The sequence below is a fragment of the Colias philodice genome, chromosome 14 (genome assembly GCF_061535455.1).
Source record: "Colias philodice isolate Cphi_HAF_F1 chromosome 14, ilColPhil1 Martin Lab GWU primary, whole genome shotgun sequence".
In the NCBI taxonomy this organism is placed as follows: Eukaryota; Metazoa; Arthropoda; class Insecta; order Lepidoptera; family Pieridae; genus Colias; species Colias philodice.
The window spans coordinates 7088226-7115446 of record NC_143099.1 but is presented as its reverse complement, the minus strand read 5'-3'; positions in this window follow the sequence as shown (position 1 = coordinate 7115446).

The following is a 27221-nucleotide window of genomic DNA, read 5'->3' as shown; positions in this document are numbered from 1 at the left end:
AACAAAACATACCCTCACTATTTTTTATATAATCCAAATAGCTATTTTCATGCCAAGTGTGACAAGTGTCGTATATACCAATTACCATAAAATATCAATGCATTATAATAACTAACACAATCAACTGTCCTTGTAACAAATAATGATTTTAATAGCGGAGGGGCGTGCAAACTTCGCCAAATAATTTATACAACGCAGCGGGTAGGACTTGTGATACAAATTGCCTAACATGTGGCACTTGGAAATGAGACGAGCTAATGTTTAGATAAATTTCAGATATCTCATAAATCATGACATGTATTTATTTTTCTTCATTGTATTGATCACTGCTTTTTCATGAAATTAACTGAAAATGAATTCCATTCTAGCCTCAGACTGCTGAAACAAAACAAAACATATCATAAATTATAATATACGGATTAGCGTAAATGTGTACGAGAAAGTTAATTAGTATAGTACGGTAAATAATATGGTACGAAAGGTTCCTTATAAAATGCTCGTGCGCATAGAGATCTACTGTGATCTGTGCTCGTGCGTCTACGCCGTAGCTCTACGCCCACGAGGACGTCGAGCTATTTTAATTTCAATGTATTTTAAAAATAACATCTATATTTTCAGGCTATAATATACCTATTTATTGGCATTAAACATTATCGTTTATTGAGTTGAGTCTTTACACTCAATGTGCATGAAAAAATCATAAATATAAAATACATTAATATAGAGCACGTACCCAAATCATTTTAAGTTATCTCTTCTAACACATGTATAGTTAAGGGCATAAAGATTTTTAAACGTAGAAATTAATTAAAATAAAATGTAATTCTATACTTCTTATTCTTCATGCAATATACTCAGTTTAAACACCATTATGAACGTGAAAATAGTCGGGAAAAATGTGCTTTTTAATCTTAAAAAAATTATAAAAGAATCCGTAGAGCACGCGAGTGAAGACACGCATGTAGCAGTAAATATTCGAAGTATACAATCCATAATATAAATAGATTTTAATAGATACATGGAATATTAGACAAGATCATACATCACGTGATCAGCTAATGCAATATAAGATATAATGGAATTTATCAAAAATCGAAGGGGTGTGCTAGATCTTCCCCTAATTTGCTTTTTATTTTATTCCAACCCCAACGGGGGCATGGAATTAGTCTTACCATATGCGCTCCTACTTGTGTTACACTTGGCCCGCGATTGTTCATTTTTGGTGTGTACGTTATGCTGGCTTGACCATGTGAGTAATTGTTAATTTTAACGGGTTGCATGGTATAAAACAGCGTTTATAGGCATAATTTGTAGGCATAACAATTTATTACAGTTTAACATATATTTAAGATCTTTCTAGTGTAGTAATTCTATGTCTTCGATATTATCAAATAAAACTTATACAAGTAAATATATTATGTACCGAATTAGATTTATTTTATAATAGAGAAACAATATGCATAAAAATAAGTACAGAGCAAATCGACATTATTGTGTGAATGGCTTCATTTACTTACTTTAAAATGGTCAAAAGGGTAAATGACAACATTAATAATTATATTTTCCAAAAGCTCATAAAGCAAATGTCAAAAAAATGTACTCCCTGCTCCTGCCACACAAAAGCACACATGAGCAAGGGTGTCACTACATGACGTAATCCGAGCCCAACATGTGTGCGGCTAAGTTCGATCTAATAGCGATTACCAGCACGCATCAAGCTTACTTTAAAATAATGGATGATATTATTGGGATAAGACTCTTGTACCTATTTTTTGCGGAAAAATGCTAAAAGCATTTCCAGTGGGCGGAATTTTAATATCTGATAAGTAGTTTTGATAACTTATTCATTATTTTATGCTATGAACAATAAAATTTTCAAGTAAATGCATTCGGTAATGAATTAGGCAAACAAATTTTGCTAATTAGTAATATCGTGTCACGTGTGGTAAAAACTTTACGCAAAAATTTGTACGCTTCAATATTATCTACGTTTCACTTAAAAAATAACACAAAAACGATAATGAAAAAGGCAGTCAGAATATTCCTTGAGATAAAAATAAAATCGTGCTACGGAACATATAAAACAGACAGCTTTCGCACATAAATCTTGCAGTTGTTTCAATATACCAGATTTTTTATGACTGTTAATACAGTTCCAAGTTAATACTTGTCTTTTTGTCCTTTTACCTTTTTTGAGTTTTAAATATTTGCCATAAAATTGCACCCTATCAAACGGAAAAACTTCTCTATAAAGTACAAGATAAACCGTCTCAACACATAAACATTGTTCAATAGTATTAAGATGTAATCAGCGCAGTTTATATGTTAATTCTTTTAAATTTATCCGCCATTATTACACACACGTTATCTAAAACATTCGATCGAACAGCGTGTTTAATCTATAATGCGTCTTATCGCTATATTTTCCTTTCCCGGGTAAAACCGGGAGCGTCGGGCCATCGCCAGGGGAAATAAGGAAGGCTGTTGTTTTTTTCCTTGCCGGGGAAATTTTTCGTACTCTTCGTTTACACTTACACCGTGTAACGATTGTTACCTGCATTCCGTGATCCTGAATTAAATATAGGAAAGGGTGAAATGTCTGGATTTGCATTTTGCTTGCAACAATGAGCCGGGATTCGAGGTCTGTTGATTAAAAAGTTTGTCTGCAAAACGTTGTATAATTTTATTTTACGGTAAAATGAAGCTGTTTCTTTGTGAGGTAATATTAAATTTTTTAAACGTTAAGTGGAATCAAAATATGCTTGATTTAATAATTATGTGAGTCTAGGTACTGAATACTTTATATAACAAATTCAGAACCGTTACATCAATTAATGATTCAGATGACCACATAGTAAATCAACTATAAGATGGTAGATCAATATTTAGAAATCATTCCAGTAATGGTATTTTAAGACTTTATATTTTTATTTTTTGTAGTTTGTATTCATTCTTATCTTCATGTAAAAAAGCTCTAAAACATTTTCTAAACTAAAATATCGTACGAATTTAGAAACCACCCATTACTTTCCAAGTCATAATTTATTCTATAAAAACATTTTCAATACCCAGGTATCGGTGTCCGTAATTAGTTAATGTTCTCGCTCATCTCTGATAATTTATTGAGACGGAGTACCTCCCGCCTCCTTCCACTTACTGGGACCAGCTCTCGGGAATTGGCGGTGAAAAACTGAACCAAAATATTAATGCAGTGACTCGGTAGCTATTGATGGAACGGATGGTGTGGTTTTGATACTTGAAGTATTACTTACAACGAAAAAAGGTATTTTTTTAAATATTGCTTATTGCAAGCGTGCCTTGTCTATAGCACAGTTAAAGAAACAGATAATAGATTATAGAACATTGCGAATGCAGCAAAAAGCTTTTATAATTCTTAATAAAGTGATATAAAAGTGTAATAAAAAATAATGTAATAAAAAATCTTCTGTTTTTTATCATCTGCCTATCAATAAACTAAATATTTTCATTTGAGATTTCTTAATCTGTAATAAGCTCTTGCTCTAATAAAGCTGTTACATGAAGTTACCTACACTCAACAACGCACACATAGAGAATATCTTGAAAATTACTAATAAATATAAAAGTATCAACACGCTTACATCCAGATAATAAACACTCAAGCCCAATAGTCTCACGGCGGATTAATCAGGGATTGTTTCAGTTGAGTTGGTGTTGAAAAATTGTCCCCATCAGACGATACGGCGTCTCCTCTCTAATAACTGCGTGATGCATTACCTGCCGTCTTATTACTTCAGCAGATTATAGGTAAATTCCGTCTACGCATTATTTTGGTAAACGCGTTTGTGTTTCCTGATGTCTATTATTTTAAAAGAAAGCAAGCTACTTCTTTATGTGATAAATTTAAAGTAGTATAATTATTTACTAGCCGCATTGACCCGGCTTCGCTGAGGTTGATTAGGAAAATCAGTTTTCAGTACAGATGTAGCTTTCTAATCATAAAAGAATCGGTCCAGTATATTCATTGAGATTCCTACTTATACGGCTCTATTTATTTAAAAATAACTTGGCATAAGAGAAAGGATCTCTTATTAAAATTGAGTCTGTAGATATAAAATTATGAAATAATCTAGTTATGCTTACCTGTTACTTTCGAAACAATAATTAAGTCATAAAACATAAATTCGTACTTAATATTTGTTTTAATTAAATTACTATTTGAGTGATTTTACAATGATTTCAAATAATATTATTATTTCCCTATTATCAATCTCGCACCAAATTACAAATTCGTGGTACGCTCAATCATATCTCGCTACTACTTTTTCCGTAATAAGTTGATATTGCACTCCGCGCCGTGATTGGTTCTATCCCCGTGGGGCACAAACTTCGTCAGCAAATGAGCAGTGAGCTAACACGATAATAATTTATAAGACTACAGTTATTTATTATCCGCTATGATGTTGTTGAATATTGCGTACAAGCTTTGCTGGTAAATGAAGATAAAAATGGATTTGTGAAGAAACCTATAGGTAAAGTTAAACATATAAGTCTAAACGGCAAACCTATATGAACGTGAAATTATCACAGCTTGGTTTAAACTTATATATATACATCCTGATTATTCAATCATAAAAAGTGGAAATAATATTCAACGTATCAAAGCATCTAACAAGCCTTTAAAACCTAAAAGATTTTCAAAAAGCTCACATATTTTCAATCTATTTTCAGAGATAGTCAGCGATTGAAGACTAACTTTATGCAACAATTCCACAATATGAAGAAAGATTAGAAAATTATGAAGAGTATCATTATATTACCCTTTATAAAAGATGTTAAACTATCGAAGTAAAATGTTGATAAATTTATCACGGCGTTCTCGCGAACTTTCTGTTTTACCATTACTTTGTTGGAATAAATAAGTTGTGCCGCGTGAAGAAGATATATGGTGCAGCGAGGGAATACAATTCAGGATAGCAAAGGTCTTCCCGTTAGTATAAATGTAAGTAAATTTGAATAAAACATGCCTCGTGCAGCCCACATTCGTGTTTTTCGTTTGTTTGATAAATCTGCTCGGTGCTTATTAAGTTGGTTTTATTTTTGAACATTATTTTCGGACTGGTTGGTAGATAAAAGAATACTCGAGAAGTATTAAGACGAATGACGAATGTAAAAATAATATGACAATAATATTTGTAGATTACATTTATGTTATTAGAAATTCACAACACACCTAAGTATAATTTCCTTCGGTATATTTTCAAGTATATTTTGATGGGTTTTAAATGGGTACCTTTCAGTCCTTTCACTATAACATAGGAAGATAATTTTGTATTTCCTACCTACCCTCATCATCATTTCCTCCCGTTAGAAGTATTTTTGTTAAAGATAAATAATGGTTTGCAAATACGGTTTACAATGAATGACGAAAACATACTGTAACTATTGCTATAGGTGTGTTGTAAACAAAAAGCTACCAACTGACTATTGGAGACACATTTTTAACGAGACTCTAATGATTTAAAAGTTTAAACAAAAACCCATTTAGATACATGATTATCAACCTTCTACGCCCTAAGGGGAAACTTTGATAAACCACTTTCTGCGAGGGTGTTCAACAAATGTCATATGTTTATGGGATTTTCGTGTTATGTTAATGTGATGGCTACAGTTTTTGACTATAAAATATATTTAAGTTTACAGACATAATGATATTTTGATTTGAATATATATTTTCCTTTAAATATACGGATACTATTCTGGGAGAAGTTTGAAGTTAGAACGGAAGATACGTTTTCTGCTGATGCCAGCAAATAAATAAATATAAATAAATAAATATTATAGGACATTATTTACGGTGTGCCTTGTAATTGGCGTTTTTATATGTAATTAGTATAATTTATCTTATCAACAGCTGTAAGGTACCTTTTATGAATAAAATAAAAAAAATAAAAAATAAAATAAAATTACACAAATCGACCTAGTCCCACAGTAAGCTCAATTAAGGCTTGTGTTGTGGGTACTAGGCGACGATAAATATAATATTTAATAAATACATATATAGATAATAACACCCAGACCCAAGAGCAAATAATTGAGTTCATCACACAAATATTTGCTCAGTAGGCAGTTACTTTACCACTGCGCCAACCGCGTCGTCAAAGGTTAAAAAATTACAGGTAAGTACTTAAAGGCAGAAGTTATAGTCATTATTCATTACTATTTTCTTGTTAATTTCCACAGTTAGGTATTATTTCGCACAAATGTTGTGACATTCTGTTTCTAAATCTTTACGATGGTAATGAAGTAAAACATTTTTTGCACTATCCAGAGCCCAAATATTTTTGTTCGCTTAAAATTTCTGTAGCAGAGTAGAGCTACTGAAATTTTACTCCCTCCTTATAAGAACTAAATTCGACATGCCCCTAAATAATAATTAAACCTACTTAATTGCTTAACAATGTAACAAACACAAACAGTGGAAATCAAAACAATTGACCATAATAGACAATAAAGTGAATTATGAACGTGTGGTTTCGGCCACCCTTCCAGCTAAACTAAGCTAAACGCTAACCCGATCAGGCATAATTTGTGACCAATTAGAATAATGGTCCGCAGCCCGTGATGTATGCACGACGTGGATTGGATAGGGAAAGCTGTGGAGCAGACTTTGCTAATAATTTTAGTGTAGAAGTAGCCCACGGTGTCCTTTAAATGTGAATACAATGCTAAGAATTTGAATACATATAAATAATTATTTCTTCACTGTGCGTTGTTAATACCTGGATTCCACGATTCCATGTATTTGCTCTACCTGGAATGGTGGTTTCCTTTTTGATAGCTATTAAAAATAATTATCCTTGTGTACCTAAATGTTTCGAAATTTTACTGAACTTTTAATAAGCTGTAAACTTATTTTCTGCAAAATAAACGCGATCTATAATAGTTTCTAATTATAATATTTTATTGTTGTGTCACTAGCTACTCCACGCATTCCACTGTTCGTTAATAAATGTTTGGGGATGCGTGTGTCCAGAACGTCAATGTCGCCGATTGTAACGTGTCTATTTATGCACTGGCCCGTTAATTTTGTATCGGCATCGTCTGTGTCTACTATTTTCAATAAACTATATCAATAATTTGCATTGTATATATAATGTTCGTACCTAGGTATTGAAATTTTAGTCGGATATATGAGAATAGGTACACAATTTATAATCAAAATAAGTTATTTTTAAATTGAGATTTAAGTATTTGTAAAATAGTTCAACAAGAACGGGTCAATCATTCAAAATAACTTTCCTTTGTCGTCATTACCTAAGGACGAATAGTATTTAGAAGTCCGTATAACTACTTACTAGAATAATTAAAGGTATTCTAATTAGGTTCTAAGTATAATACTATGTATAGAACATTAATTTAGTGTTCGTACAACTAGTCTCTGGGGCTAGTGCATTGTCGCTACATCAATCGTGTTAACATGCACTCGACATAATAAGAAATTGTTATATTTACTAAACAGAACAGATATATAGATAAGCTATAAAATGTACAGTAACACAATATTTTTCAAAGATTCTATCGTTTTAGTTGCAAATTGAAAATAAATATTTTGGAAACATCAACATTATTTTTTTCATTAGGCATGATGTATTTTTCGACATTATTGGGCTACTTATTTAAGTACTTATAAAGGATTTCTTGGAGTTTTTCACAACCGAATTACTTTTAAAATGAGCATTCACCAGAATCCATGCGCTCCTTACACAAAAATTATTTGGTTCTGAAAAACGTTACGATATCTTATTTTATGTGTAATCTAAACTTTTTTTCCTTATCTATCTTTAAACAAATACAACTTACAAATATATTCAAAAAGTTAGCAACACATAAACGCTAGTGGCAGTGCAAAAACATGTACTCCCAGTGTTACCCACATCACACACCCATGTCAATCTTCGGCTAATTTATACCCACATTTGTCTAACCAAAAAACGTTTAAATTTACCGATTTATGGTGTTTATTTCTACCATCGTTTATCGTAACATTTTAAAACGTTAGTGGTTTTATTTGCAATAATAATTAATGTAGGTGAAGATTATAAAGTCTATTAATTGTAAACATTTAAAGATTATAATAAACTCTACGGAGATTGGAGAAAGAGTTATGGTTATTATTAACAACAAAAAAAATTAAAAACTCTCCATTCCATTTCAATTAGGTACATTTTTATTCTGACCCTCTTTGTGTCGAATAAAAATAATGTAGCCATCCATTAATATTATATTATTATTATTTTCATTTATAATTACTTATGTTTTTTCCAAACGAAAATTAACTGAGTAAGTACATCTACATTATGTACTCACACAAGCTCATACGTACACAGTACGCACGGTTTAACACGAAAACATTAATATTCTGCACCATGTAATTTAGCTACAATTTTCAATTAATTAAAACTACAAACACGGAGCGCTGAAAACTTTACATATATACGAGTATTCAATGTGGGTAGATCCACGATTAACATGATACGTTTAATTACTCGCCCATACATAGATACCTAGTATGTGTATTCAATAACATAAACAATATGTACCTAGTGGAATAATAGGTATTATTTCACTAGGTTCATATATGGACTTAGTGGAATTATGAATAATAATTGCATTGTGTTTTGTAATAAGTTCACCTCAAGATATACAACATTTTACATAGACAGCTCTTCAAGATATTATTATTCAAGCAGTGAAGCTAATATATTTTATAAATACTTTCCTTTGTATGTATGGAAATTATAGGTAGGTAATGGGGTACTTTTTTGCGAATAAACTTGCTTGCTTATAGTTTAAATTTTTCAAATAATCAATTGATTATTATTTATTGAATAATTTGATTATGATATCTCTAACAATACGTAGGTATGCCTCTACAGTTCTACACATGTACACGTACAATCATTCATTGAAACGATTATTAAGTGTTGTAAATTAGTAAATATTCGCAAATCCCGGCCAATTGCGACAATTGTTCATTTGTCGAATGGACGTTAATAATAACACGGCAGAGGGTTACTTTATCATGTTAATTTATTGCCTCATTATGTCCACTATTTCGTGATTAACGCTTTTAAGCAGTAATTACAGGATACACTAAAATTTATTTTAAATGTATTGATATTTAAATTTGATAGAGCTTTTGTAAAATTGCAGTACCTACACCTAAATATCTTTAATAACGAGGTTCTTTTTATGGTACATATACAAAACAATAAAATATACCTAGTCAAAACATTAAACCGAATATCTTTTTTTATAGTGGGGTACAAACCGGATGTCCTGCCTCTTCGTAGTCTTAACCGTAAGCATAGCATAAAATATTTAAATATGTATTTGTATTATAGAGCAAAAAGATAAATTTGTGTATAAGTTTTCTTCAATATTCTTATCATGAATTCATGCTTTTCAACTTAAGATGGTAGAGTAGGTAACGTCGTTTCGTGTGAAAAACCTTCATTAGAGAATACAACTAAAATAATTTTATAATCTAATAACACCTACCTTTGTTAGGTACCTGAATAAAACGAGCTCACAAAATAATATCACAATACCCTACTTAATGTTAAATGCAGGTTCAACGTATCGTTATAATCAAATAATAATATAATATCTCCCCAAGGGATACCGTAAAACTATTCAAAAGGTATTGTAATATGCGAAATTTACCCAATAATGATACCTCATTTGTGAAACTCATACGATTTGGGAATAAATGTGGAAAATTGAAATGTTTCACGGTTCATTAAAAAGGTCCCATAACTAATTTAGCTGTAACAAAGCTCATAGTAATTGATGACCGCTTTATCGATTGTTCTAACTTGGTTAACTGTTAACTACTGATGAAAGAATTCTATGCCATAATATTAAAAGTTAAAACGCTGTCCAATTTAGGGTATCTAGGTACAGTAAAAACTAAATGTTCGATTAACAGATGGTTAAAAATTTGTGGAGCAATACAGTTTTCGATTCATTTTTGTTGGCTGAGTTATAAATTATAATGAAATATTAATTCACGTATACTTTTCAACTTGTACGAGTAGAAAAATGACGTATCAATGATCACATCTTTTCATCATCAAACTCAAAATCAAAACATACGATCTACAAGAACTTGATTGTAATACTTAAAAATGAATGCAAGGAAATAATCAAGTCCATTGAAGCTAACTTTATACCAAGAGCAAAGGCATGCATTTTAGCGCTTTAGAATACCCCTGTGTTTTGGGACGGAGTGGACGGTCTGCTGGACGCTCTATAGGACCGTAATCGGTTTAAAGATGCAATTTCATAACGTCTACGAATCTGTGTCTTGTCTGTGAGAGGAAATGTCTGTAATGTAGAGAGTTTCTGCTTTGTAACCCATATAAAATTATTATGTGTATATGAAGATAATGCTAGATAAGGCTGGTAATTTAATCTTGTTTGTTTGTTTGTACCTACTCTGTTCCCACAATTAACATCACATCCTATTTTCTTATTGTGATCAATATCGCTATTTAACTGAAAATATATTAGTTCACCGGTCACCGAATTAACAATTAAATAATCGATGGTATTTATAACATACTGTCTAATCAATCTCTTCAATTTTTTTTTATTAAATTACCCACATTTTTGTTGCAGAAGTTACGAGAAGCACAGCCGCATCTACATAATCAAATCAAGCGGTAAGCCGCGACGATATTCGCCAAACCAAAAAATTATGCATGAGCCCATGTTATTCAATGAGGTGAACAAAATTCTTATACACCCTACATCTTTTTGAATATTTAAAGTGGCCGATGTCTCGCCCTCCTGAAATTCATTACAACGCCGTGTAAAAACGCCACCCCTCTTTGTTTAAACACAAAATCACAATAAACTTGTTCGTGTAATGGGCTATGCATTTTGAGGAGACTGTAAAACTTCCGCTGAACGTTTTTATTTATTCTTTTAATCTACGAAGCTGCCTGTATTGTTGTGAGACTTGATTAACGACGCGTCAATTGTTTTTGTTACCGTTTCTGTTATGATTTGCTGCGTAAGTTTTTAATTACAACTTGCTGGTATCTTTTAGTTTTCTGTTTTGCTGTTGTAGTTTTTGTTCTTTTAATGTATACTTATTGTCTTTATAATTACTACCTAAACAAAATAGCATACGAAATTTGTTTAATTTATGTACACTTTTTTAAGCTTTGGTCAAAATCCTCAATTGAAATTGGTTATTTGCTACAATCATGGTTTCTAATATAAGTACAAAACTTTATGCCACCACATATATTAGTTAATAATTTATTTATTAATATAATTAATAATAATTATTATATAATTTTATTTCAGATTGCATTCCTAATGATGCCGAAATTTTATATTAGAATTATCACAACAGCTCATGAGCAAAAGTGCAAAGCTTTGAAAATATCATCTTCAAAAACTAGGCCAACACTGCAACTACAAAAATATAGAACACATCTATACTTTTTGATATTTCACCCATCCTTCATAAATAGCGCAAGGGATTGCTATCGCTCAAACTTTTCGCCCTTTATTAGCGAAGCCAACAACTATAACTAATCTAATTTCTTGTTGGATCATATCCTGAGGGAAACGTCTGAGAGGATCAAAGTTGTCGCTAACACAATTAGGGAGACAGATTAGTTTCGGTCAGGAACACTTTAGCCATTTTACCTGACCGAAGGTATTGCTATTCATTACGTAATTTGGTTAAATGCGCATTACTTAATCAGTGGCCTAGTCAAAAGGTTAATTGATTGCGTTAAAACTTTTAAGTAGCTTTATCAACGGTTTTAGTTACAAGATGTTTTTAATTCATCATATATTCAAAATATTCATCATCATTATAATATAATAATATAGGATTAATTTATTTAAACGGTTTTATAAGTACGTACATAATATTATGATGCTATTTTTTTTCTCACTGTTTCTATTACTTGCATTATGTATAATGTAGGTATACCACCAAGTTTTCTTACATTTTTGGTAAACAGTTACAGGAAAAATGTAAGTGAAAATCTGATGTCCTCCCAAAAGCGAAATCCTACCATGGGTAAATATGCTCCGCATACTAAATAATATTACTTTTAAATAATTGTAATTTTCCAAAATTAGATAATTTTCCGCCATCATATATCCGCGAATATCTCCAGAGACCTCCTGTAGCCAGTAACTACATGCTTGTTAAGTCGTCTCATATATTATGAAGCTGTGTCAAATGTATCTCGCTTGCTATACAGGGTGTGTCAATTATTAAGTACTGTGTGTTGTGGATACATAATTCGATTAGTAAAATTTGCTCTAAATTTAATATTCTGTACTTGCCTTTTTGATACATAAGATTAAATATAATGGTGCTTATATATTTTTGTTTGTAACAGTTTTAATCTTCAAATAATCAACCAGCTGTGCGATTATGTAAGGAATAAGTATCATTTCTATAATAATAATGATAAAACAAAAGCTGGTATTGTTATTCTGCTGCTGCTGCTGCTGTATAAGGCTGCTTTAACATACTTATTATCAAAAAAATCGAGCACAGGTAGGTTAGGTATTGTAGAGGACCATCAGAAGTTTAAACTTATCCTAATATAAAATTAATACCACCAATTTTGTAACATAAATTCTGTATTTATCAGCATCTAATATAGGTACTTAACACTGCATTTCCCTCCTGGAAATACATGATGAAGTTTATTGGCTGTCCACCATTGGCTGCAGATATGGAACACACTGTATACGAGAGTGGTTAGCCGGAGGTAAAATAAAGGCTTGCCGAATGTCGTATGTCGCGACCTTTTGGGATTTCCTCGCGGGTACATATTTAACTTGAAACGGTTCAATATTTACATGTCCTTACTGGTTAACTACATTTGTCTAATGTTTAATTTAAAACTCGCATCAGATACGGCTTTGTTCATGATTATAGTAGGTGGTGTTTCATTTGGTGACCGATTCTGCCTGCACCCTTGTTTCTTATTAATGTGGTGCTTAAAATTATAATTTTTTGCAATAATGGGGAATTGGGTAAACGAGATTAAAGATTTTTTTTCTTATTTTAAAAGCAATTATACAATAAAGTTACACATAAAAGGAATTCTCAAGTAATTTTCGAAATTCATACATTTTTATTTTTGCAGCGGCCGGCGAGTAAGTAGTGAACGATGGCTCCGTAACGTGCCTTATTCATCAGCGGACATCTGTCCATGTTCATCAGCGGACTTTCAAAATTTTAGTTAATGAAGATCTGCATGATGGTACCTACTTCTTAGCCCTTAGGTGAATTCGGTTGTTGAGCGAAATCACAAATTCCAAAACAAAAAGTACAAACGTGGTACAAGACAACAAACAAAACAAACGTCGGTAAACGAAAATGGTTAATTCTGTAAATAAATGTCGTGAAAAGTAACCTTAGCAAATACATTTCATTACAAATTTATTATAAAGAAACACACCATTGTATCGCACAATAAAATCACACATATTCCATCAAGCTCACAAACGCACCTCATCCGAATATTTACAAAGAAAAGATGATTTGTCAAAATAAATTAAGCATAAGACAGTGGGCGGCGAGTCGCAGCCTTCTTAAATATTTACACCGGGGTTACCCGACGTTACCAATGCTAATATGCGAGATATTGCTGTGCCAATAATTGTGGCGGCTCAATTTTTTTTTTTTGCAATAGAATAAAGCCGTATGACAAATATTTCTTCTTATATTCACTTTAAATCACTTCACTTTTGGATTTACTCTATTGAAAAGGGCCTGTAGAATATTTAAGATTGTTTTAATAAAAATTTTATAGAAAGATCAATAAAACAAAAAAAAAAAACTTGCCAGATACTTTATTATTAATCGCCATTTATTACGATTACACGTACTTTCCTATCGTAGGTATATTGTTTTATCTTCGTCCTAATTACTACAACTACCTTCACGAAATCACAAAGCTTTTCGTACACTTGACAACACAACCTGCCATATAATATACGCTCTTCTACGTATTTCCGAATGCATCATTTTTCGGCACAAGTTATAACATCAGTAGGGCCAAATCTCATGTGACTGGAGGCCAACAATCCATCATGGTGGACGGCTACCGTAATAATGCCCTTTCATAATGCCAAATATACAAAAAGGAATACAGTATTTGGAAAGGAATTCAGCAAACTAATGGTAGGTAATGTTTGTTTGTTTGTGTCGTGATTGTTTGACAGGTTTGTAATATTTTATTATAAGTAATATTGTTCTAGTTACTGAATAATTAAATGCAATCATCTTTTGTAACTAAGTAGTTAAAAAACTTACTTAAGTAAGTAATCAAATATTTATTTTGCATACGTTGGTTTTAGTGGAAACATACCTACTTTGTATAGGTAAATAAGGATGTACCTAGAAAGAAGATAGATAACGAATATTTTGGAGATACATGAGAAATGCTTTGTGACTCTACATTGGTATGTAAAAAAACATTAATCACAATTAGAAAAAGAAAACAAACCGAAACATAATGCAAATAAAGTTTCTATTCGAACGACACAACCAGTCACTCAGAATAAGATTAATACATGATCTAGAAAATTCATAGCTCACGTCAGTATTAAGTAACTGAACTTGTATCATCAAATATGTTCCCAGTGGAGTGGAGTAAATTAAGTGTTCTCATCCATAAGACATGGTTGTACTAAATATTCATTAATTCCATCCAATTGGGTATTACGCAAATAGTATAGAAGGGATGTGTGTGTGTGTATCTTTCCTTTCTATAATGGAATAAGTATATCTAAAAGATTGAAATAAATTCAAACTGTATTGAAAATCGGTTTAGTACTAGAAATGTTCATTAGATATTAGGATATTTAACGATGTATTATTATCATGTCTACGACGTAGATGAATTTCATAGATATGTACTAATTATATATTTAACTTCTAGTTCTGTTCTGTAATGTTAACTTATGAATTCATAAGCTTGAAAATTTGTATGTATTTTACTATGTACTTTTAATTGTAATTTTACTATGTACTTTTAAAGCTTTTAATATGTTAATACTCAAGTAAGCGAAGCTTCTGTTTAAATATAATGTTTAGTTTTATAGTTTGTTTTCGAGTAATCGTTCAAGATATTCTATACATAAATCAATATAAGTAAAGATGAAATTAAGTAACTAAAAAGTTGTGAGTAACTACATAAATAAAACAAAAAATATTCTGCTGAAAATTTATTTAATTAAGATCAATATTAGAACAGTTCATTTAATTTCCTCATATACTTTTGATTACTTATTAAAAGAACCCTTTCAGAAAGTTCACACACGCGTAGAAGAAAGAATTAAAGAGTTGTATCGCAGAGCTCTGGGGAAATTCAACCAATCAAGCCGTGCTGGATTACATCGTAATAGCGTTTCATATATCGATACAGTTTATGTAACATCGTAGAAAAAGCTGTTTTTAACTAAAATCATCACCTTTTATTTTATTATACATTTTTTACACAGAACATTTCTTGTTGTACATATACTTGACTAATATTACCACTATTGATTGATAACTTATAAATAATTCTGTAATGTGAGACACAAACATGAAAAATATAATTATAACACCTATACCTATCATCCACCCTGCACAAGCTATGTAAAGTTTTATCAAGATATCAGATTGTAACATGTTCATTAGATTGATTTCTTAGCATTCAATTATATAAAACAATAATAATATAATATATATATAATAATAATTTTTGATACACAAAGAAAAATACCTACCAAAACAATACATTAACATTATAAAAGCGTAATTATTTAAAAATATTACAGCTGTCAAAACATCAATAATCATCGGAGTCCCCTGAGCGTGGGCAAATTCCGATAAACATTGGTAAAAGCTTTTAAAATTACACTTCATTCACTGCGTATTCCTTTGTCGCTTCCCTTACCGCAGTCGCTTTAAACCGCCCACCGTCATGAAGAAATATAAAGATTGGAATCTTTGTGAAATTCAAATCCCACGAGATTTGCGCGTCACAACGCTTCTGGATTACTGATTGATTATGCATTCGCGTCACGGGTGACGTGGCGGGTGAAAACAATGTGTTGTAGGTACGAGGTACCGGTATTTTTGCGATTGCTCGCTGAATCGGGGAAATTGTAAACTTTGGAATGACGGTGCGGTTCTTGATTCGAATTCTAAATATGAGGTAAGAAATTATGAACTTATTTTTCAGTTAACACATTTTGGAACTTTGTTTAAACAGACCATCATATATCGAATGATATCTGATATCGCACAATGACAAATGTAGGTATGTAAATTGCACTTTTTAAACCCGTAATTAATTACGAACCTAATAATAATTGCTACCAACTCAAAACCACGATATAACACAAACTATAAATCATATCCCGGATTATAAACTCCCAAGCGGTCACATTGCAAAGGTTAATTTTCAAATCAATTCCTCTCATTAACGAGTGACCCTCCTCATTCCCTTGGACCCAAGACAGGCGGTGTCCAGCCACAAGATGGTAACATAGATAATCCTATACGACCTGCGACTGTCCTGATAAACCGAGAAAGACCCTCCTAACTGACCCTTTAAAATTGAAGTGGGTTGCAATTGTATTCAAATTTTTTAATATTTATTTACAATATTGTGATGGAGATAAATTATATGTGGAGGCTAGTTACTAATGTTAATGTTTTAGTAAAAAATATGTTTGGTGTAGTTATGTTCAATTTATTATTATAGATCTTTCACGAAAACTAAATAACTTTTTATTTTAAATTCGTTGGCAGAAAGGTTTAGATGACCTGAGATAAATCATAGATTAATTAATAATTGGGTTGGGTGTTTCAAGTTTTATTTTTTATTTTTTTATAAAGTATATATAAGAGAATAACACATCGGAGAAATAGAGCCCAGTAATAGTACATCTACTACACGTACCTACTAACAAAAATATAACCTTCTATTTCTTCTAAGTAATTCTATGACTAAGCTCCAAAACTTTGAACACAGAAAAACAGAGTTATATAATTCGTGGGTACCTATTGATATTTATAATGAACTAGCTTTCCACCCGCAGCTTCGCCCGCGCAGTCAAAGAAAAACCCGCATAGTTCCCGTTCCCGTGGGATTTCCGGGATAAAACCTATCCTATTTCCCGGGATAAAAAGTAGCCTATGTCCTTTCTCGGATATCAAAATATCTCTATACCAAATTTCATGCAAATTGGTTCAGTAGTTAAGGCGTGATTGAGTAACAGACAGACAGACAGAGTTACTTTCGCATTTATAATATTAGTATGGATTAAACATTTTACTAATTAACCATTCTATAAATGCATCAACGATCAATAAGCCTACGTGAAAATTGTCACCATATTGTTGATCTATAAAGATTTATATCTCTATCCAAACAGCCAATTAAAAACCGAAATTCGAAGCGACAACTGTTTGTCTTGTTAGCAATATTTTTAATTGAGACAGACCCTGCGTGTGTGGCCAAACAATAGTTCCGACCGGCCATTTTATTGTGACCTTTCCTGGGACAATTCATTTTAAACTTTTATTCAAGGGTATAATATCTATAGGTCAGGTTACGATGGTTGGTGTAGGGTGCATGTTTACCTAAGCCGAGCAAATAATTAAGAATGTTCAGTGGTTTTGTAAACACAATACGTCCAAGCGATTGCTGAGGGATCTAATTGTTTGTTCTCGTATGTGTTGTGGATTCAAGTTTATTAGTTTTTGTTTTGTTATAAATTGATTAGATATTATATTGAGTTCAGTATTGTATGATGAAAATGGAAAATTTAAATCATATAATACAATGTTTTCCTATATCTTTTGACCGTTCGCGTTGTAACTTAGCGTGGTGTCTAATGCCTATCGTTGAAAAATAAACATTATGGTAAAATGACAGTTGAATGGATCTTTAATCCAAAGGTAAATCTTAAACGTCAAATATTTAAGAATTTAATTCTGTTATTCATACCAACATCTGTTTGTTTTGACCATTATATAACTTTAAATACCTACCAAATTAAACCTTTATCAATACATATAATAAAATTCTATAGTACATAATAATGATGAACATTGATGAAGGAGCTGTACCGCCAGCAAAAGTAAGTATTTAGGTATATAGCTTATGTGTTACACTGGTATACATATAAACTGCATCACTTTCAAGTATCAAAAGAATACATTCATACAATCTTTCGGGGTTTATTGTATTGTCACAGAATACATAATACTAGCTAAACGCTAAGGCCCGATTCAGTGCGACGCGGACCGTCCGCACGCGGACTAGGTTTTGCGTCCGTCGCGGATGATTTTGTCGTTCAGTGCGATGCGGATCGGGATCGACTGTAACCCTCTCGGTTTGCACATTTGACGCAGCCGCCATGACAACGACAGTACTTTACATCCGCTCCGCGTGACTGTTGTCCGCCGAGCACTGAACAAATACATTAGAACCAGGCACCGTCCGCCCGCGGACATCCGCGGCGCGGAGGAGCGGCGCGGAGCGATTTCGACCGCGCGCGGATAGCTCTCCGCGACGCGGACAGCTCCGCGTCGCTCTGAACGCGCTGTAAGGTTTCATACATTTTACCGTCCGTCGCGGACGTCCGCGTAGGTCATCCGCGTCGCACTGAACAGGCCCTTATGGTAATAATGGTATTGTAACATTCGCATTAAAAAAAAGACAAATAATGGCAATTAAAAAAGAAATTAACGGAAAAAGAAAAAAAGTTTTACTGACTACAATTTAAACATATAAAGCACCCAGAACATTCTTTAACCCTCAACATTTAACTTAAATTTTTAAAAAGCAATTCGGCTCACCCCGTTTCTTAGAAACTTATTCATTCCCTTATTAAGGGAATGTTTATTTTGCCCGGTTCTCGATCGCCCGGGAGATTCTCGGGTCATTATCCGGCACGTAGCATGTGATCCGTGAAATTATTTCGTACTTTACACAATTCGGTAGCGTGCGTGTGCGCCCTTTGCTTAGGGGAACGTTGGGATTTGTGGATATGACTATTTATGTGAATTAATATTGCTAACTGGTGTTTAAGTTTTAATGTTTCATAAATAGTAAGGACAAATATTTTTAAGAAGGAGAAAAATTAAGTAATTACTATAAATTTCCTTATTTACAAAGTTTTGGTAGTAGAGTTTTCATAATAATGAGAAAATTCTAAAGTAAGGAATATATTATGTTGATAGAGCGTATTTACATAACAAAAGCTTAAGGCTTAGAGAGTTTAACATAAAAATATGATTAATCTCATCTTAAAAGTATCGTATAGGTATTACAACTTACATTCCATACTAAAACATTATCATAATGTTTAATTCGCATCCACACTATTCTCACCAATCACGCGGCAGTCGTTCACAATTTCTATAAAATGAACTTGTAATGCAATACATCTGGTACAATGGTGTTCGACACCATGATGCATTGTCACACAATACGATTTCAATTTATAATTGTATTCGCAATGGCATGTTTATCGAAACACCATCCGGTTGTAATGATGTGGAGAGGAAGACTATTTGATGGTACTTTGAGGCTTAAATGTGCTAAAACGATGTACTTTTTCTGTATCTATGTATGGTTGTTTATGTGTAATTATTAGAAGAAATTTTTGTTTTTGTATAAATCAATAGCAAATTATAAAGAAGGTATTTGAAGGTTGATACTTTGAAGGTATTCATTTCGACCAAGACTTTTGGAAGTGGGTATATGTACCTAATTGTAACCAGCATTTGTTAATTTATTTATACCGCATAGATATACACGTTTAAAATTATAATATTTGAATTTTCATAGGCTACACAAACCCGAGGCCGATTATAATTTGTCATGTTATAATTAAGATACCTGCTCTAGTTGCTTTAACACCTAAAAACTGAAAACTGTGATCAATACGAAGATATAATCATGCAGTACCTACGCTATAGCATTGAAACAACCATGAAACAACATTTTTTATTTATTTATTTATTTAACATAAGCGTAATTCCCATCAATAAAAACAAGATTATTTAAAACATTCCCTACAAATTCCGTTCAGCATGTGTTAGAAAGTATTTCAATTTATCCACGCTCGCGCTCACCTGTCGCGGCTCGTTACAGCTTTCACGATATTAATGATTTTCGCCACCTTTCCCCTTATCCATTCACTTATAAACAAGATTTTACATTGCGACGGGTTTATTTATCAGAATAATCAGATTGGAACACGTGAGGCTGTAGGGTAAATGTATGAATTTCATTAGAGTCTACGAAAAGTCGAAAAGTCTGTCGATTTCTTTGTAATTTGTTGAGGTAATATCTTATGTAGTATTTGTATAATTGTAACAAGAAAATTAGTCTTTAAATATTTTTAAATTATAAGTAACTAAGTAGGTGCCTAACATGTAGATTTAAAAAACATAGTAAATTTATCAATTTCATTAAAACTTACGAAGAGTTTGTCGATTTCTTATATATATATATATATATATATATATATATATATATATATATATATATATAAAATTTTGTTGAGGTAGGTATACTATTATTAAGTATCTTCCTAGTAGGTAACTAAGTATTTGATTCATTGTAATAAGTAATTTAGTTTTAAAATATTCTTAAAATATAACGGATGTACCTACATTGTACAATCTACATACTGTACATTCTTATTCCTTTGTAAATCAACAATTATGAAACATAAAAAATCGTGTTAATCCGTAATAACATTTCTTTTCTATTATACACCCAAACCAAAATCACATGAGTAAATAAATAGTACCAAAATTTCGCATTTCACCAACCATTCTCTCTTTACGACCGGACCGCATTAAAAATCTTCACCAATTTAAATCGTTCCAAACAATATTTCCAACAATGGCCGCTAACCCTGTTAGGGTAACGTCTTTATTTCACCGTACATTAAACGTCAATAAACACAAAGGCAGTTGAATTAAATTTATTGCTTGTCAAATCTTCACACTTGTTACATTGTAGTGGTCGGTACCGATAATTGTTTTAACACATGCTATGAAAGGGGTGAATCGGAAAAAATCGGTATAATTGGAGAATAACGCGCTGAATAGAATCGTAAATAGTTATGTAATATGGTTGTAATATCATACACAATTGTCGTTTCAGTATGTTACTGCTCTGCGCGAATCTGGCAGCTATTTGGTAGATTTTATTCTAACGTATAGTTACAAAGATTAGAGTAGATATGATTTATGTAAATACTAAATAAAGCTTCCTAGGATTCCTCCTTCTACATAGGTAAGTAATAAATAATAAAAATTGGTGAATTTATTTTTTATTTAACCATTTCTAGGCGCATTGATCTGATGACTTCTTATTGTTACCGACTAGAGTTATTGTAAATTGAATTAAAAAAGGCAATTTATAAACATGAAATAAAATGGTACCATAAAGTATCTAAAAAGAAATTATTTATTTAAAGAATTAAGATAAAGTCTATTTTTTCAATTTAGAAAAATTCCGACCCTGATGTAAAACAGTTTCATCAGATTCTACATTATAACCATTACCCATAAAACACGCACACCCAAAATATAACAACGACCGTCTACGATATTTTAAAGTCAGTGGGTATCCTTAAAAGTGCTAAGCCGTGTTGAGACCTGGCTATTCCCCGGGATACGCCACTTATCCATCAATAACTTTGCATACGACGGAGCTGAGATGCTGATAGTTTAGAATTTAGATAAAAGGTAGGTGCTTTACTTCTCAGGGAGGAAATAAATTGATAAGAATTTTCCTTTTTTGTTTTATTTTTTTTTTTCTACGTGTTTAAAATCTTGTTCTGATATGTAGAAATTAAATAAAATATCTAATTAATATAAATGAAAACTGCAGATTTACTTCATAATATTGAATTTATTTATAATAGGTTGAGGTTGGTAGGTACCTACCTTCTTTTTTGTCCTTAGGTATAGAGTTCGGGATTTATTTATTTGGAGGGATGGATGATTTAGAATGACGTATAATGAGGTTCCATTTTTATTCTAGGTATAAGAAATAATACCTACTTTACGATAAGATATGGATCCCGTAAGGCGATACCTACTTACCATTATAAAGTTACTGTGTAGTAATTTTGTTCTCAAAATTATAAAATATTAAAAGATAATACAAACTGTATAAACATAATACTTAGAAAGGAAATAATAAAATCGTTCATTGCGATTAACTTACGCTTAACATAATGCTATGTACCTAGTCGGTAAAAATAAGTAGATAGGTAGAGCCGGCGTATGATCAAGATCGACCCATTAATTAACTCTTGCATTAAATATAGATACATTGTTTGGATATAATTATCAATGAAATATAATTTACGAAAAATAATGTAATAACAGACTTTGACAATGGGAGATACAAGTGATTTCAAAGTTCCTACTTACATTATTTTATTTCATGAACTGTTTTTAAAATAAGCAGGCATACCTATACAATATAAATTCTTATTTTACCTACTTACTGTACCTACTTATCGGAATTCCTTCGGAACACAGTAAAGTCTCTACTTTACTTTAGAGATCTTTACCACGATGCAGTTTTATTGATTTACAATATTTCGCGTTATTTTTCAAGGTAACTTACCTGTATATCTACCTTTCTGCATTAACATTTACTCTTTATAAAATAGGTAGATAGATATTAATTATTGATACCTAGAGAAGAATGTGTAGGCATTCGGATTCAATTGTTCAATAAACAATATTGTTACGTTACCGATAACCAATTTCGCATTCAATCAGCGTCACAACACTCAGGGGATGACTTTATTATCAAACCAACGCCCTACATAAGCGGCAATTACGTCACCTACGAACGACATTCAAAATTACCTATTGCCACTTTTTTCCATCTAAATCCCAGTAGGCACTGAAAAGTGAGTGGGAGTGGTCGTTCAGAAGAGAAATCTTCCCATTGGCTGCTGGGAACACGCCCAGTTGCATGACAAAAAGAAACACTGGAATGTAGCGAGCTTGTCCCAGTACGGCGCTCTAAACAGAGCATTGAGAATTCATCTCTCTCTTTCTTAAGTCGTTTGTTATATTTCAGGACGGTGCGCGCGGAAAACAGGTTCGTGTCGAGGTCCCGGGAGATTGGACAGCGCCATCTAGTTGTTGCTGTGTAAACTACCAGCAGATTTCAGTTTGCCAAGATGGCGCCGGCAGTCCGTGGGAGAGAAGTCCTGAATTTCAAAGTTTTAAATTACTGAAACTTTGATGTAACCAACTTTTAACCTTTGGAACGCACTTTGCTTGTTCCATTATTTTGCTTCTTGAATTGGATAAGTTTAGCTGTTTGTACTTTTCGAGAATTGTCTTGCGCGTTTTGTGATTTTATTTAATAATGATTGGGTATTTATTGGCACATTAAACAGTTTCTGTATGTAAATTTTAAATATAAATAAGTAAACAAAAAAAACAGCGTTACCTATGTTTCATTAAATATATATCTACAACAAGGAACATTTTGTAATTATTTCTTGACTCTACATTTTTATTTATGTCAGCTTACCAAATTCTTCTTAATTAATTGATAATCTTCTCTTTATGTTCGGAAATAATACATTTCATAAAGAGTCTAAGTAAGTACTAACTTATGAAAATTCCAAAAAATATTTATAAATAATTAAATTTATAATAGGTATAGGAATAGTGTTTGAGAGACTAGGTAATATTACCTATACTTAAATTAAATATTTAAAGTTTACAAGAATAATATGTTTATTAAGTTCCATGAAATGAAACCAGTTCTAGCGTCTCTTTGATACAAAAGACGTCTTTAAAATAATGCCGCATGAAATCGATCTTTCTAAGAAGCTTACCAATTTTATAAGAGCGGTTTAACGGAGCGTAGAAAGCTACCTATTCTTAGGGCTTATCTTTCTGTAGGCATTTTATATTTTAAAAAGGACTATTAGGTACCTAAATATTATTATGTTGGTGATATTTTGTTTTATTCTTTAAAATACTAGATAGGGTATCTTGGTATTAAATAGGTACTTAGACTAAAACTAAGTGAGTACATGGTGAGTACATACTTCATAATATAAAAAAACCTTGTACAATAAAGAGTAAATAAATAAATAAATAAATAATTGTTTTAATACAACTTTAAACCCATTGTTTAAGTCCACAAGAAAGGGAGGAGTTGTACCTTAACACCTTACTTCCCTAAAAGTGATTATTTTATGTAAGTAACTAGATTGATTCCAGTCAATCTAATATAATTGTGAGGTAAGATAAGATTTTTTTCTATGCTTTTTTTTTAATAATTTAAAACTTTTAAGTTGACATTTTAATGGGTAAAAAATACATACATTCATTGGTTAATTAATATCAACCAATGAATACCATACAATCATACATCTAGGTACTAAATTTAACTACCTACTGAAATTCGTGAGGAAAAATATGGAACTCAATATCTACCACCATAGTAGGTAGTTAAACCTTTGGAGTTGTATACCTTCAATTACCTTACCTACAATACCTTTAATAGTAGATACCTTAAATTTTACAGTGAATCCATTGATGGCTTGAAAACGGTAAAAATGATCACACATAATGCGGTAAAATTGCGTCGTAAGTAACGTTATATCGGTAATAGGTAATTAGCCGAAATCCCATAATCGGTCAGGATAGAAAATCGGCCACCGGGGCGCTTTTAGCTCAGCGCGATTAGAGCTATAAAACTCGATGTGATCTTGATAAGGGACGCGCGAAAACCGCTAACGGGTACGTGTGATGGATAAATGCGGCTTTGTTGTGAGACAGCCTGTTTAGATGCGCTAATCATTCGGTTGGAAGGTAGCAGAGATGCTTGGGAGACTCGAATCATCGCATACCTCTGCGTAGTTTTTCATATAATTCTTATAATAAGTAGAGGCGTAGAGGCTTCAACGGTAGAATGTGTAAGGTTAATAAAATTGTTTATTAATTATCAAGATTCAAATATGATTAGGCATTATTGTATTAGCCAGTTATAAAAACTATAGAAAATACATACTGAATGATGAATTAACTTTTAGAAACATACTTTTCCTTCATCACACATTAAAAAAATGTTCTCTTTTAATAAATTATGACTATTCACACACATTTAACATATCTACTAAATTTTCCTACACACATATACCTTTATTTTTCAAACTTTTCTTAACTTAAAAAAATCCCAATCAGTCTGGCTACCTCATTGTGCATGCTTATTTCGTGAATACGAAATTTTTCAAACCTCACTCCTGCTTTCCAACTTCTGCTAGTTGGCCCCATCGAGGCGTCAGTTAGCAAAATGTTCAAGCCCAGGTGTAAATTTAAATTCAGTTTTATTAATGTCTATGCATATTCAAATAGTTTGCTTCGTTTGCGAGAGTTATATTGGTTACACGTTATGCCACTCTACTATTGTATGGAAATTATGTTTCTGTTATTTTTAACACAAATATTACTATACTATTTTTAAGTTAGGTGTGTACAAAAGCTTTCTGTGTATCTATTTATAGGATGCAAACATAAATCTTCAAAAATATAGTTTGGATAGTTTTGAGAAGCAAAACTTCTTGAGGTCTACAATTTTCTGAGAATATTGATATTAATAATATCATTAAAATGTTTCATTGATTGAAAGAATCTATTAATTACCTATTATTAATTAATTAATTGCTTATTATTATAATCTGTCATAAATGTACTTCTTATCTAAAGGCTTTAATTTTATGCCAATTGCATAAAATAAACAAAAGTCATTCTTATTATAAGTTACTATTGTGACCTAGATCTAAATGTTGTTTCCACATTTCTTCCAAAGTTTTTGGTGCTTCTAGAAAATTCGACAGTTTACAAACACTTTGTAGATCCAATATAAGGTTGCTGAACAAACTGCCACAATTAAGTCGCGACCCGCGTGGAGTTCAGTTTTTCCTCGTAATTCTATTACATAATTAAATTATACCACCAGGTTGGGCTTAATTGTCGATGAAATTTTGCCATTTTACAGTATTTTCATTTTTGTAAACCTACTTTACTCATGCTATTCCTAATTATTGGTAAAATGTGTATGGTTTACTACTTAGGTACCTATAAGTATATAAATCTACAAATCAATTTACAAATACAAAAAAGCCCTCTATCACACAAAAAATTGAAGACTTTTTTCCCCGTATAGTTGATAGAATAGATTGAAATGTTTTAATGTTTATTTTAATTCTTTCTTAGTCTTTTTAATCAAGTTAAATCAATGGAATAGGTAGGTACATGATTAAATGTGTTGTTTAAACAAAACATTCTCCACATCCAACAAAATAGCCAGTCCAACTCATCGACAATGTTTATCGACTGTACACATCACTAGCAAATCTGCGGCGTCGTTCCTCTCGACAAAGATCTTGAGCTGAAAACTTTTAATACTTTAACTCGACACTCACTCAATTTCGCTTAACGCCTGCTCGTTGACACGCCTTGCTGTGAGATCGCTTATAACTTAAGAACTGTTACGAGCTATTCAGAGTTCATGTTGCCAATTGTATTTGGTCGTATAATAATGTGTGTGTGTGTCACAGGTCGGTTAATAGGTGTTATGTTAACGAAGTTTCTTAATCAAAATATTAAGTAAAATGTAACCATTTCCTTAACTAACAATAAATACTTAGTACATATTTCCTTATCAATTAATTGATTTCTTTTCTCAAATTTCCTTTAACAAACAGTATAGCTAGAGAGCTAGCGCAAAGCTACCTGTATGTATTTGACCAGACCTGGATTTTTGTGTGTTGATTCCCCTATACCTACTATACATGAGATGAGGAGTCACTAAGCCCAGAGTGGTGGACGGGGCGCGCGCTTAGGTAAGACAGGTGGAAATTTTTGGCGAACTTTGAAACCATTTGACCACGTTTGCCATTTTGATATTTGAAAATAGATTATTATTACTATCGTAAAATAACAATGGCAGACCATTATCACGCGGATAACATTCTGGCAGACACTTATGAAAGTGCTGAAAAAAATACAATTTTGAAAGTATTTGACCAGATCTGCCATTCATATATTTTATTTATTAGGGTCTTAAAAACTTATTTTCGAAACGGCAGACATTTTCATTGCGTACAGACTT